General features: G+C 35.4%; 1 long non-coding RNA gene across 1 annotated transcript in view; it reads right to left on the reverse strand.

Moving 5' to 3' along the window:
- Nucleotides 1–6,561: 6,561 nt before the first annotated feature.
- LOC134253388 (uncharacterized) overlaps nucleotides 6,562–12,080 on the reverse strand; it is a 34,288-nt gene continuing 28,769 nt past the window's right edge. The window contains exon 3 of the long non-coding RNA XR_009989122.1: nucleotides 6,562–6,642. This is a non-coding gene — a long non-coding RNA (uncharacterized LOC134253388). The remainder of the gene's footprint in view (nucleotides 6,643–12,080) is intronic.

Below are 12,080 nucleotides of genomic sequence, written 5' to 3' on the forward strand. Positions count from 1 at the left end.
TTAATAAGGTGAATTGCTCTATGAGAACAGAAACTGATTTTTTTTTCTAAGTTCAAGAGAGATAACTCTAACAAAAATCATTAGACCATGACCAAATTCAAATTTGACTTGTATTTTCTGGCAAAATACTGAACATGCAATTTTAACTTTCTACATATATATCCCTACAAAAGTTAGAAAGCTGAAATTGAAAATTTTCTTCTTTTTTTTCTATGTTCAGGAAAGATAACTCTGTCAAAAATCTTTGGACCATGACTAAATTTGAACTTGACCTGCATATTCCTATGTTGTTTCCATATGCCAAATATGAGTTGAGCGTGTACAACTTTTGTCAAGATAATAAGCGGAAAGTTTATGATGATGGAATGAGAGAATGACAACAGAGTAACACTAAAAGCCTGCTTAAAACAAGAGGCCCACGGGCCTTATAGGTCACCTGAGCATTATGCAACAACTTTCAAGTTACAGTGTATTGAATTTGATTCATGTTTTAAGCCAGATGCTATATGGCATTCACAATTTTGAAAGAGGCACCATTGATCATCATAACAATACACTTAACATTTGCTTAGCTTGGTAACTGAATACCCATACGCAGGGTAGGGGAACAAAAATGCACTCCCAAGTAATCAGTAATATTCAGCAATAATCAGTAGTGCCCTTAACATAGTGACATAAACCCCTGACCCTAGGTCCAAACATTGCACAAATTTTTAAAAGGCACCCTTAAAATTGCCTATCAAAAAAATAAATAAATGTTTTATAAATACAAAGGAGCAGATTTCAAACAATAAATTCATTTTCAGTATAATAAGCAGAGCCCCCCCCCCCAACCCCCCCCCCCCCCACCCCTGACCCTGGTGCCTTAAAATACAAAATTCTGCAAGATTAGGGCCCTTGCTCATCGTAACTATATAGGTAATTCATCTACTTCAAACCCAGAGACAGAGAAGAAAATTTAATGAATTTTCACTATATAATCAATAGAACCCTGGCCTAACACCAGAACCCTTGACCCTGGGACCATAAAATTCACAATTTTTGTTGAGGCACTCTTGCTTATCATTACTATGCACTTAGTAAGTTTATTTAATACCTAGGACCAGAGAAGAAGATTTTCAAAGAATTCATGTATTTTCACCATATAATCAATAGAGCCCCCCCCCCCCACCCAAACACCAGAACCCTTGACACTGGGGCCATAAAATTCACAATTTTGGAAGAGGCACTCTTTCTCATCATAACTATGCACTTAGTTTATTTAATACCTAGGAGCAGAGAAGAAGATTTTCAAAGAATTCATGTATTTTCACTATATAATCAATAGAGCCCCCCCCCCCCCCACCCCAACACCAGAACCCTTGACCCTGGGGCCATAAAATTCACAATTTTGGTAGAGGCACTCTTGCTTATCATTACTATGCACTTAGTAAGTTTATTTAATACCTAGGACCAGAGAAGAAGATTTTCAAAGAATTCATGTATTTTCACCATATAATCAATAGAGCCCCCACCCAAACAGTGAAAGAACCCTTGACACTGGGGCCATAAAATTCACAATTTTGGAAGAGGCACTCTTTCTCATCATAACTATGCACTTAGTTTATTTAATACCTAGGAGCAGAGAAGAAGATTTTCAAAGAATTCATGTATTTTCACTATATAATCAATAGAGCCCCCCCCCCACCCCAACACCAGAACCCTTGACCCTGGGGCCATAAAATTCACAATTTTGGTAGAGGCACTCTTGCTTATAATAACTATCCACTTAGTTAGTTTATTTGATACCAAGGAGCAGAGAAGAAGATTTTCAAAGAATTCATGTATTTTCACCATATAATCAATAGAGCCCCCACCCTAACACCAGAACCCCTGACCCTGGGGCCATAAAATTCAAAATTTTGGTAGAGGCACTCTTGTTCATCATAACTATGCATGTAGTTAGTTTATTTAATACCTAGGAGCAGAGAAGAAGATTTTCAAAGAATTCATGTATTTCACTATATAATCAATAGAGTCTACCCCCCCCCCCCCCCCAAACACCAGAACCCTTGACCCTGGGGCCATAAAATTCACAATTTTGATAGAGGCACTCTTGCTGATCATAACTATACACTTAGTTAGTTTATTTGATACCAAGGAGCAGAGAAGAAGATTTTCAAAGAATTCATGTATTTCACTATATAATCAATAGAGCCCCCCCTAACACCAGAACCCTTGACCCTGGGGCCATAAAATTCACAATTTTGATAGAGGCACTCTTGCTTATCATAACTATGCACTTAGTTAGTTTATTTGATACCAAAGAGCAGAGAAGAAGATTTTCAAAGAATTCATGTATTTTCACCATATAATCAATAGGCCCCCCCCCCCCCACACCAGAACCCTTGACCCTGGGCCGGGGCCATAAAATTCACAATTTTGGAAGAGGCACTCTTTCTCATCATAAATATGCACTTAGTTTATTTAATACCCAGGAGCAGAAAAGAAGATTTTAAAAGCAATGATGCATTTTCACTATAAAATCAGTAGAGCCCCCACCCCAACACCAGAACCCCTGACCCTGGGGCCATAAAATTCACAATTTTGGTAGAGGCACTCTTGCTTATAATAACTATCCACTTAGTTAGTTTATTTGATACCAAAGAGCAGAGAAGAAGATTTTCAAAGAATTCATGTATTTTCACTATATAATCAATAGAGCCCCACCCCACACCAGAACCCTTGACCCTGGGGCCATAAAATTCAAAATTTTGGTAGAGGCACTCTTGCTCATCATAACTATGCACATAGTTAGTTTATTTAATACCTAGGAGCAGAGAAGAAGATTTTCAAAGAATTCATGTATTACACTATATAATCAATAGAGCCCCCCCCCCAACACCAGAACCCTTGACCCTGGGACCATAAAATTCACAATTTTGATAGAGGCACTCTTGCTCATCATAACTATGCACTTAGTTAGTTTATTTAATACCTTGAGGCAGAGAAGAAGATTTTCAAAGAATTCATGTATTTTCACTAATAGTATATAATCAATAGAGCCCCCCCCCCCAAACACCAGAACCCTTGACCCTGGGGCCATAAAATTCACAATTTTGGTAGAGGCACTCTTGCTCATCATAACTTTGTACTTAGTTGGTTGATCTAATACCCACGAGCAGAGAAGAAGATTTTCAAAGAAATAATGCATTTTCACTGTATACTTATTTAGCCCCGCCCTAGCACTAGAACCCCTGACCCCAGGGCCATGAATTTCACAATTTTGGTAGAGGACTCAATGCTGATTACAATCATGCAAATAGTTTGACTGCTTGGTGTCCAAGAGTAAAGAAGAAGATTTTTAAAGATTGCATTATTTTTAGTGGTTTTGGCCCCACCCCTCAGGCCCCAGGGGGGCAGGGATCATGAAATTCACAATTTTTGTTCCCCTTCACCCAAAGATGCTTTGTGCCAAATTTGGCTGAAATTGGTTCAGTGGTTGCAGAGAAGAAGCTGAAAATGTTCAAATGTTAACACACGACGCACGACGGACGACGGACGACGCACGACGACGGACGAAAACGGATAGCAATAGGTCACCTGAGTTTACTCAGGTGACCTAAAAATTATAAAGGACTTTTATTTTACCTTTGCCAGGGCCCCCAATATTTACTAGTGTAGCAGACAGTATATAGGGAACTTATACTGCCTCGCTAGTAAGCTAGGTTTTTAGTGATGCAGCGTGCATGGCAGCGTAGTGACTCTGGTGTCTGGTGCCCTGCTTCAGGAAGACTTGGAGCTAGGACTTAGTGTCCATTTACAGACTTCATGTCTGTGGACGGCAGGGGTCGCCGTAACTGTAGAGGTTCCGACATGCTCCAGGAAGCTCTAAGGCTAGGACTTTGTGTACAGGTGCGAACTTCGTGTCTGTGAACGGCATTGGTTGCTGGTACTAAAGAGGCCCAGACACTCAGAGAGAACTCATGCTAAGCTTCGGGTCGAAGCTTCCCTGAGCGGGGGAAGTGTAGCGGACGGTATATAGGGAACTTATACTGCCTTGCTTAAAAAAAGTGAGCTACGTTTTCTAGTCTCTCTCTCTATTTCAGGCAAGTTAAGCAACTGCAAGCCTGTTTAACCCTTGGATGGGTGATGGCTTCAATTCAATCCTGAATGTTTAATGTCTAGTTTCAAACACTGCACCCTGCTTTTTAGTGAATATGACAATGACAATGTAACAGTCATCCTAAATACTTGGCATTGGATGTTCTGAAAAAATCTGCATAAATTTCATACAAGCAGAATTCACAGTTATAATTATTATTTAAAATAAAATGTTCAGTATACACCAATGAAACTTCATGTCGATTAGTAGTTGCAGAAATTGTAACATTATGGTTTTATTTTCTAGTCTTTGACCAAAATGCTACAGATACTATATTGCAAATATGGTGCAATTTACAGTGCAAGATTTTCTAGGCACGGTTGTGGCTGTATTTTTCTACATTCTAGCATAGAACATTTAAATATCATCACTTAATATCTTCAACTCCCTATTTCTAGACATTTTTAAAGCAACCTGTAAATTTTATCTACCTTCTAACCCTATAAAATCACCTACACTGACCAGAAAACTTTTGCTTTGAATTTTTTTGTTGCAAGTTAGAAAAATCAAAACAAGTGAGTTTATTAGTCTGTAGAGATGATTAGGGTTAGGAGTTGGATAAAATATACAGGTTGATATAAAATATGTCTAGAATAAAGAAATGAAAGGTAGTTGATTGTTCAATGCTAAAAAAAAAGAGAATTACACCTTCAACTGTGCAGTGAATCTTTCATTGTAATTTGCATAATATTTGCATTTCGGGATCTGTAGCATTATGGTCAATGCTAAAATATAAAACCATATCATTACAGTTTCTGTAGCTAGTCGTTGAGGACAACAGTGAAAAAGTGTTCACTGAGTCACCCCTTGAAAACTATTGTCAACCCTGGTGTCGTGAATATTTTCAATGTGTCTTCAACATTTAACAGTATATTTATATTTATATAAAAAATAATAATTAACCTTTGTAAAAAGAGTCAATCATTGTTAAATATTGTTGTGGAAAATATCAAATCACTGCCCTGGATGGGCATTGGCCCTTCAAGCAATGCCTGATTTTTTCAATCTTCAATCTATGTATCTGAAATATACATAACATTAAACAAATCTTTTCCCTTTCATTTTGAAGAGAGTAATTCAATTTCTCCTTCCAGCTTTAGATCTCTACCCCAGTCTACACCATAACATGCCAATATCAGTTGTAGGATTTTTAATCATAAACGTATCGTCGAGATGCTGAGAGTAACGTAAGAGGATTATATTAATGTAATTTAAATAAAATCAATTTCGGATTATGTTTCTTGCGAGCCTGGCATTTCTACCTTTTCACTTCACTCAACATAAACACGGAAAGGACGGAATTAGTGATATGTATTTCTACATCAATGCATACCCCAAGAAATCAATAGTGTGTACATGTATAATACAACTTTACACAATCATGAGAGAAAAAGCAAAGCTTGCCGAGAAAATTCTCAGTTGATAATTAAAATCTGCCGCCCAGGATGATACATGCAAAGTGTGTTCGTACTGATTGATTTAGAAGAGAAAATTAATATACGTTATTATTTTATAGAATACACAAACAAAAGGTACAACAGATTTAAGGTTTATCTCTGAGTGAATCTTTAAGTTTTCTATGAAAATATAAACATCATTTCCTTATTGCCGTTTCAAAGTACTGTAAATCACTTTTTTTTTCATGAGAACTTTAATTATCATTTTACATTCTTATGTGAGTTTGTCTGATTGCGAAAATTACATTTATGCATAAATATGCAATAGTAAGGATTATATACAACAAAAATCCAAACTCGCGAAAATTTTGTCTCCCTTATAAATACCTTATAGCTCACTCTCCAAAATAAAGTGTCTTGAAAATATAGTGATTTACAGTACACTGGCAAAAGGGAGACAACTCTACTAGGACTGTATCAATATATCGATACGTATCGATATTCAAGAAAAATATTGTATCGAAAAATAACTTCCAATACGTATCGGACAAGCAGTTTTTCTTCTAATTATGTTAAAAAGATGGGAATCTCATTCACCAAAGATTATATTTCACCTTTTTTCAAATAAAACTAATGAACAATTATAGAATAATTGAGAAAATAACACAGTTTTTAGAATTATTACAAAATACATATACAACTTTATTTTAACAGGTTGATTTTACAGTCATTAAAAATTTTAATTTGAAGTGTTATTTGTTAAGACAATGAGACAAGAACTTTGAAATGGGTAATTAAACACTTAATTTTTATGAAATTCATGCATTAAATGATCTATAAGCCTTTTTTGATGGACTTGCTTTAGAATCCAATATATCGCATATCGCTTTAAAAAATATTGTATCGTATCGTATCGAAATTGTTTGCTCAATACACAGCCCTAAACTCTACAATAAATTGACTGATGACTAAGTGGCTTTATTTTCCTGATCCTGATCAGTAAAGAGTGTTCCTACTTACTTCTTTTTTTGCCTTCTCCTGCTAATGATTATTTAAAAGTTGCTGTTTCATCAAATTCAGCATCTGAATCTTCTCCTTTACCTGTAAAATTAATTTTTTAAAAATGTATATGTTGTGGTATTACATACAGTATGTTCACATTAGAAATTTGATATCATTAAGTCAAAAGATGCTGGACATTAAGCAAATTTCTTTTTCCCCAAGGATGTTAGGAGTTATCCCTCTTCCATTGCTGTCATAATGCAAATGATAGATGTAAAAACTGACTGTACTCATTGAAGATAAATCATATCATATAATGAACTTGGAAAATGAAGCCTTTATAAAAATCAATCTTCTTTCCACTGGTAACCCTCTTCAAAGACACTGACTCTTTTAGAACACAGGGGCTTCAAAGGTTTATCATAATGGCTTGCGGTAGAAAAAGTGGATTTCACTTTCATCATAATTATGGAGTTCCTGATAAGACTTAATGAAAAATTTTGTCCAGGGAAGGAGAAAATTACCCGATAATCAACACCTGATTACGTTCTTGCTTGAAAACACAAAATCTATGAACATTGGACATGGCATAGTGACAAGGTATACCCTTCTACCTCATTGATATAAAAAGTGATGTATCCTAAAAAATAATGACAGCTTTAGCTTTAACAAGATTCCTACAAAAATCTGGCATTAAAGTGTCATCACGCTTCAGAGTAAGAATTCACTAATGAACCTGAACATAATTTATCTATGCTTGGTGTAAAAAGAAAATTTTCCAGACTTTTTACTAAATGTGTTGATATATTATGGAATGAGTATGATTGTGAACCAGAAATCATCATAACTTTCTTTGACTGATTAATGTACTCTTGTTAATTGGAACCAGTTATTTTCATCGATAACAAAAAGAAATTTTGATATTTCCCCCTTTGTAACATGCCCCTTTTCAAGTGGGATTTTACTACACTAATCCCCCCACAATTATGTTTTCACACCGGCCAGAACACACCTTGCCTGTCAACTGTGAGAAGTTGTAAGACCACAGCCTAATGGAGGAGACATGGAAATCCAATATCTCCCCTTGTCAAAGCCTTTCAATCAAAGCCTGATTTTCCAGGTCCACAGGGGTTTGCTCAGTGATCACTTCACACCAGAGAAGTGGGATACAATGACAGGACTCATCTAAAGCTCCCACTGCTCAATAATCACCGGGCAGGTCTATCACAGGCTCACAGAGTCTGCGACAGTCGTCAGGGGAATATAACATTACTACTGTAGTCATATCATCACTGAGAAAATGTAGACATAATATGAAGTATCAATAGGATTCTTATTATTAAAAGTATTTCTCTCTCACCAAAGTTGTTAACTGTTTAAGTGACCCATGGGCTACAACTCTAACCCGACTAGCCTTGGTCCTGCTGTTTACATGTAAAATTTGAATCCTACATTGTGATCTGACCCTAGCTCATGGGAGCCATGACTTACCACACCTATATTTTCATGTACAGTAAGATTGGAATCCCTATTAGTCCCCACTTTCAATATAGTTTGAAAAACTATATGACTCCACAGAACCCCAAGAAGCTTGCTGTTCAATATGACTAACCACGGCTTTGATCCTCTTAAAAAGGTTTCAAACAATTTTTTTTACTTATATTTCTATGAAAAGTTTTATCCCCTACCCCTAGCCCATGACCCCCCACCCCCACCCCTCCCCAGGGGGCCAGGATAGAGATTGGTGTAGATACTCATTTAAACAATTTTGAATCCTACTTATACCCAAAGCTGTTTGGTTGGTTGAAAGTAGGGTTTGCAGATGGAAGGGCAGACAAACAGACAAACTGAAGTCAGACAGTGGATAACCAGAAAAGCTCACATGAGCTTATAAAACTCAGGTGAGCCAAAAAGATGCAGTTATTTAATTTTACTAAATAAGGAAGTCTCAATCACCAATCCACCTCAGAAAAACTAAAGTGTTGAATTTTCCAATTAGGGACTATGCTGATGTGATTTTTTCCTATAAATTAAAGCTATTTTCCACAGACACTATTTATCAAAGAGTGGATAATTTTATTGTATTCCTTATTTGTAACAGGAAATTCTTCCATTTAAGAAGAAATCTGATCAAACGCTGGTAAGACTTTGATCAGCTGGACTCTTTGGCATTAAGCCTCCGTTTTATGGACTCTACGTATCACTTTCCGATGATGAGCTTGACACATGCCTACTCTCTGTGTTGTGAGCTGATCCTAGCAGGAAAACACGGGAAAATTACCATATCATAAATCAATTATCGCCTTCACCACCAGCAATCTTCGACCTCCCCAGGGGAGGCAACCAACAGACATTGATTTGGCGCACTGCAACTTTATAGCAGATACAGGATTGTAGAATACATGCCATAATTAGACCTATACATCACATAAATAAGTCACAGTCCCTTTTTTTGGATCATTTTTGGTATGGATTTTTTAATGGAGTGATAGGAACTTTTTATAAATGGTGGGGTTATCTGAAGTATATCAGGAAATACCTGAGTGATGTCTGACACATTAAGACAATGAACTTCCATGTGTTTTGAGAAAGATTCTTCAGTAATTAATTAAAAATCCACCCTTATTTCATTATGGTTGATATGCACCAAAGCAATATACAAAACATGACACAGTATAATATTTCTTTCTACTTACTGATGGTCAAATGATAGAGAGATCTCCAAATACTCCCCATGAAATTTTTGTCCTCCTTTTTTTACAAATGAAAGATATATTTTTCTGTTTAAATGGTAATAATTATATATGAATGTGCTTAAATTTATAAAAAAAAATCTATGTACCCCTAAGCCCCCTACACACATAGACAAAATGCCATGAAGGTGAAGTGAATTTGACAGCAGTGCAATGTAAAGATTTTGTCACTGCCATAAATTGGAAACATTCTCCAATCATCGCATGCAGATAAGTAAATTCTTGTCACATTCTGTCAAAGTGAATTAATCTGGGGACTCACACAAGAGGGGATAATACTAAAGCTGTAAATCAATACCGAAGTTCTTGGGTGAAGATCCCTGACAGGAAATTGAGACCCTGCTGTCTCTTTTTCTTTCCTCTCGTAAAGAACCAAATTTCCACTCCAGCAACTTTCCTCAGGTCTTCAAGTAGACTAAATATTCAATAATGGAGGAGGTTTCCATGGCAGCATTTGTTTCACCTCAGTAAATGGAAGCTGGGTGAAAACAGCTAGAGCTTGTAAATCAACTCATTTATTTTTTTTGCCATCAATTTTACTTTGAAATTTGATCTGTACTCCCTAGCAACCCTGCTTAATTTTTAAGTACAACAAAAATTATTTTTCATTTTAAAAGTTTACTTTTGACCAAAATTAATTTTCTATGTGCATCAGAATTTTCTCCTTCCACAACTTAGTTTGTTGGATGTAACATGACCTAGCTGTTCACACATAGTCTACAACAAAAATTTCAATAAAGGAATATTTCAGAGAGTTTTCATTAAGAACCTTCCCTTCTTTTTCCCAAAAGTGCTTATACCATTTATTAAAAAGTATTTAAGTATTTTCACACATAAAATGGGCTCAAATCTATATTAAATTTCATCATATTAATTTTCCCCTATTTACTTACAATTAACAGTTTCATGTAATACATTAGCTGATGCAGCTCAGAACTTCATTTCTTGCTCCTGAGCTTTTTATTTGATCTATGTACAATATATCCGATAAATAAAATTTTATTCCTACTTTTACTAAATATTTTTTTCCTAGGAAAGATTTGCTTATTCTTCCCATGTTATATGTGCCTCTTTCATCTTATTCCACAAGATAAACAGTACAAAACAGTGACATAAAGTCTAAAATATGATACTAATTTGTACATAAATTCAGACGAAACATATGCCTATGCAATAAATTTGTGCTTTAATAACCTACAAAGATGCACATTATATTTAGATTAAGAGAAAGGAGAAATCCTTTTCAAATAAGTTGGTAAGAACATGAAAACGATCAATATCAATTAAGTTGGATATAATGTCATTCCTCCTGCAGGTGCTCTCGTCTGATATTGATGAAGACATACATTCTGATAATTTCCCTTCGATTGCTCAGATAACTGCTATTAGTCTTTTCTCCTTCTTAATGAACAGTGAGACCTGATGAGTGATGGTGCACACAGTTATAGAATCATTAGTTTTACCGACTCCTGTGTGATGTATGGCATCATTCTATCCAGGGGCTAGTCTTATTTATCAAAGTAACCCCCTCCCCCTTTTCAATATCAAAGAAAAAAGGTAAAGGATATGAAACCAATATATATACAGTTAAACTTCAATATCTCATATACCATGGCTAAGTCAGATTTGTAAGTCCCTGCCACATAGTTTATGTACATTTACCTAAATATCTCAAATGTTCTACGTCCCATAGAGCTAAAGAATAAATGTATTTATTTATTTTTATATTCATTTTTGTGTTCAATTATTAATAAATCATTTTCTAATTTTTCTTGCATCAAATACTTGTGAAACATTGAAATACAGAATCACTCTTGACTGAATATTAAGGATAACATTAAACAACCTCCTTCTATTTGCAAGTGTTATTTTAGATTAAATATGGCATCATGTCCAAACTAGGACCCTAGTACTGGCATCTGAATCCCATAGGATGCTGTACAAACTCAGTCATCACCTTTTTAACTTTTACAACATGATTTCCGAGCTGCCATTCAGTTGCCTTTAATTTTCCAAACCATTACGTAGATAACTGCGACCTTTAAATAGTCATTCACATTGACGGCTCATCAATGCAGCATCAATTTTTACCTCCCAAAGCCCGCACGTCAGAAAAAAATCGATTTTAAAAATTGGCAATTCTGTAATCAAAAATCTACCTTCAAAGTGAGTCATTACATCAAAATCATTCCTTTGAAAAATCTGACGTGGGGAAAAAATCATAGCGTTCAATCTGAGGAGCTCTTGTTATTGTTGCTTGCCTTTCCTGGACTGAAATCAATGGGCAACAAACAAGACAAATCAATGGGGATTTTACATGGCTGAGAACAGGGCCAAGTTCTGTAAATCACTTATACCAAATACTAACACACTCCAACATTGCAGAGAGAGATTCAGTTGCATGAACCAATAAAAGATAATAGTTTGAAATCAATACCACTTCTTTTTGATACTTGACATTGCAGATATGAAATGTTTAATATTGACTCCTAAGAGGGGCTCTCTTACTTCTCCTTGTGGACAGAAACAATGGATTCTGGGAAATAATCCTGCAATATTATGATTCAGTTAACAAAGACAAAAAAAATGAAAATTCAAAATCAATGTAATCAGAAAAAAAATCTATAAAACATTGTGAGCTTGTAAAGCACTTGCTTGTTCAAATTCTTAAGCACTTATGCTTCTTGAAAAATCTATAAGTTATATCAATGTTGATTCCAAAATGCTATAATATTCCTTGGTAACTATACATGAGTACTAATGCTGAAAAATAACTCTTTATAA

This window comes from Saccostrea cucullata, unplaced genomic scaffold, assembly GCF_032062105.1.
Source record: "Saccostrea cucullata isolate Sc308-1 unplaced genomic scaffold, CSIRO_AGI_Scuc_v1 ctg68, whole genome shotgun sequence".
NCBI classification, from domain to species: domain Eukaryota; kingdom Metazoa; phylum Mollusca; class Bivalvia; order Ostreida; family Ostreidae; genus Saccostrea; species Saccostrea cuccullata.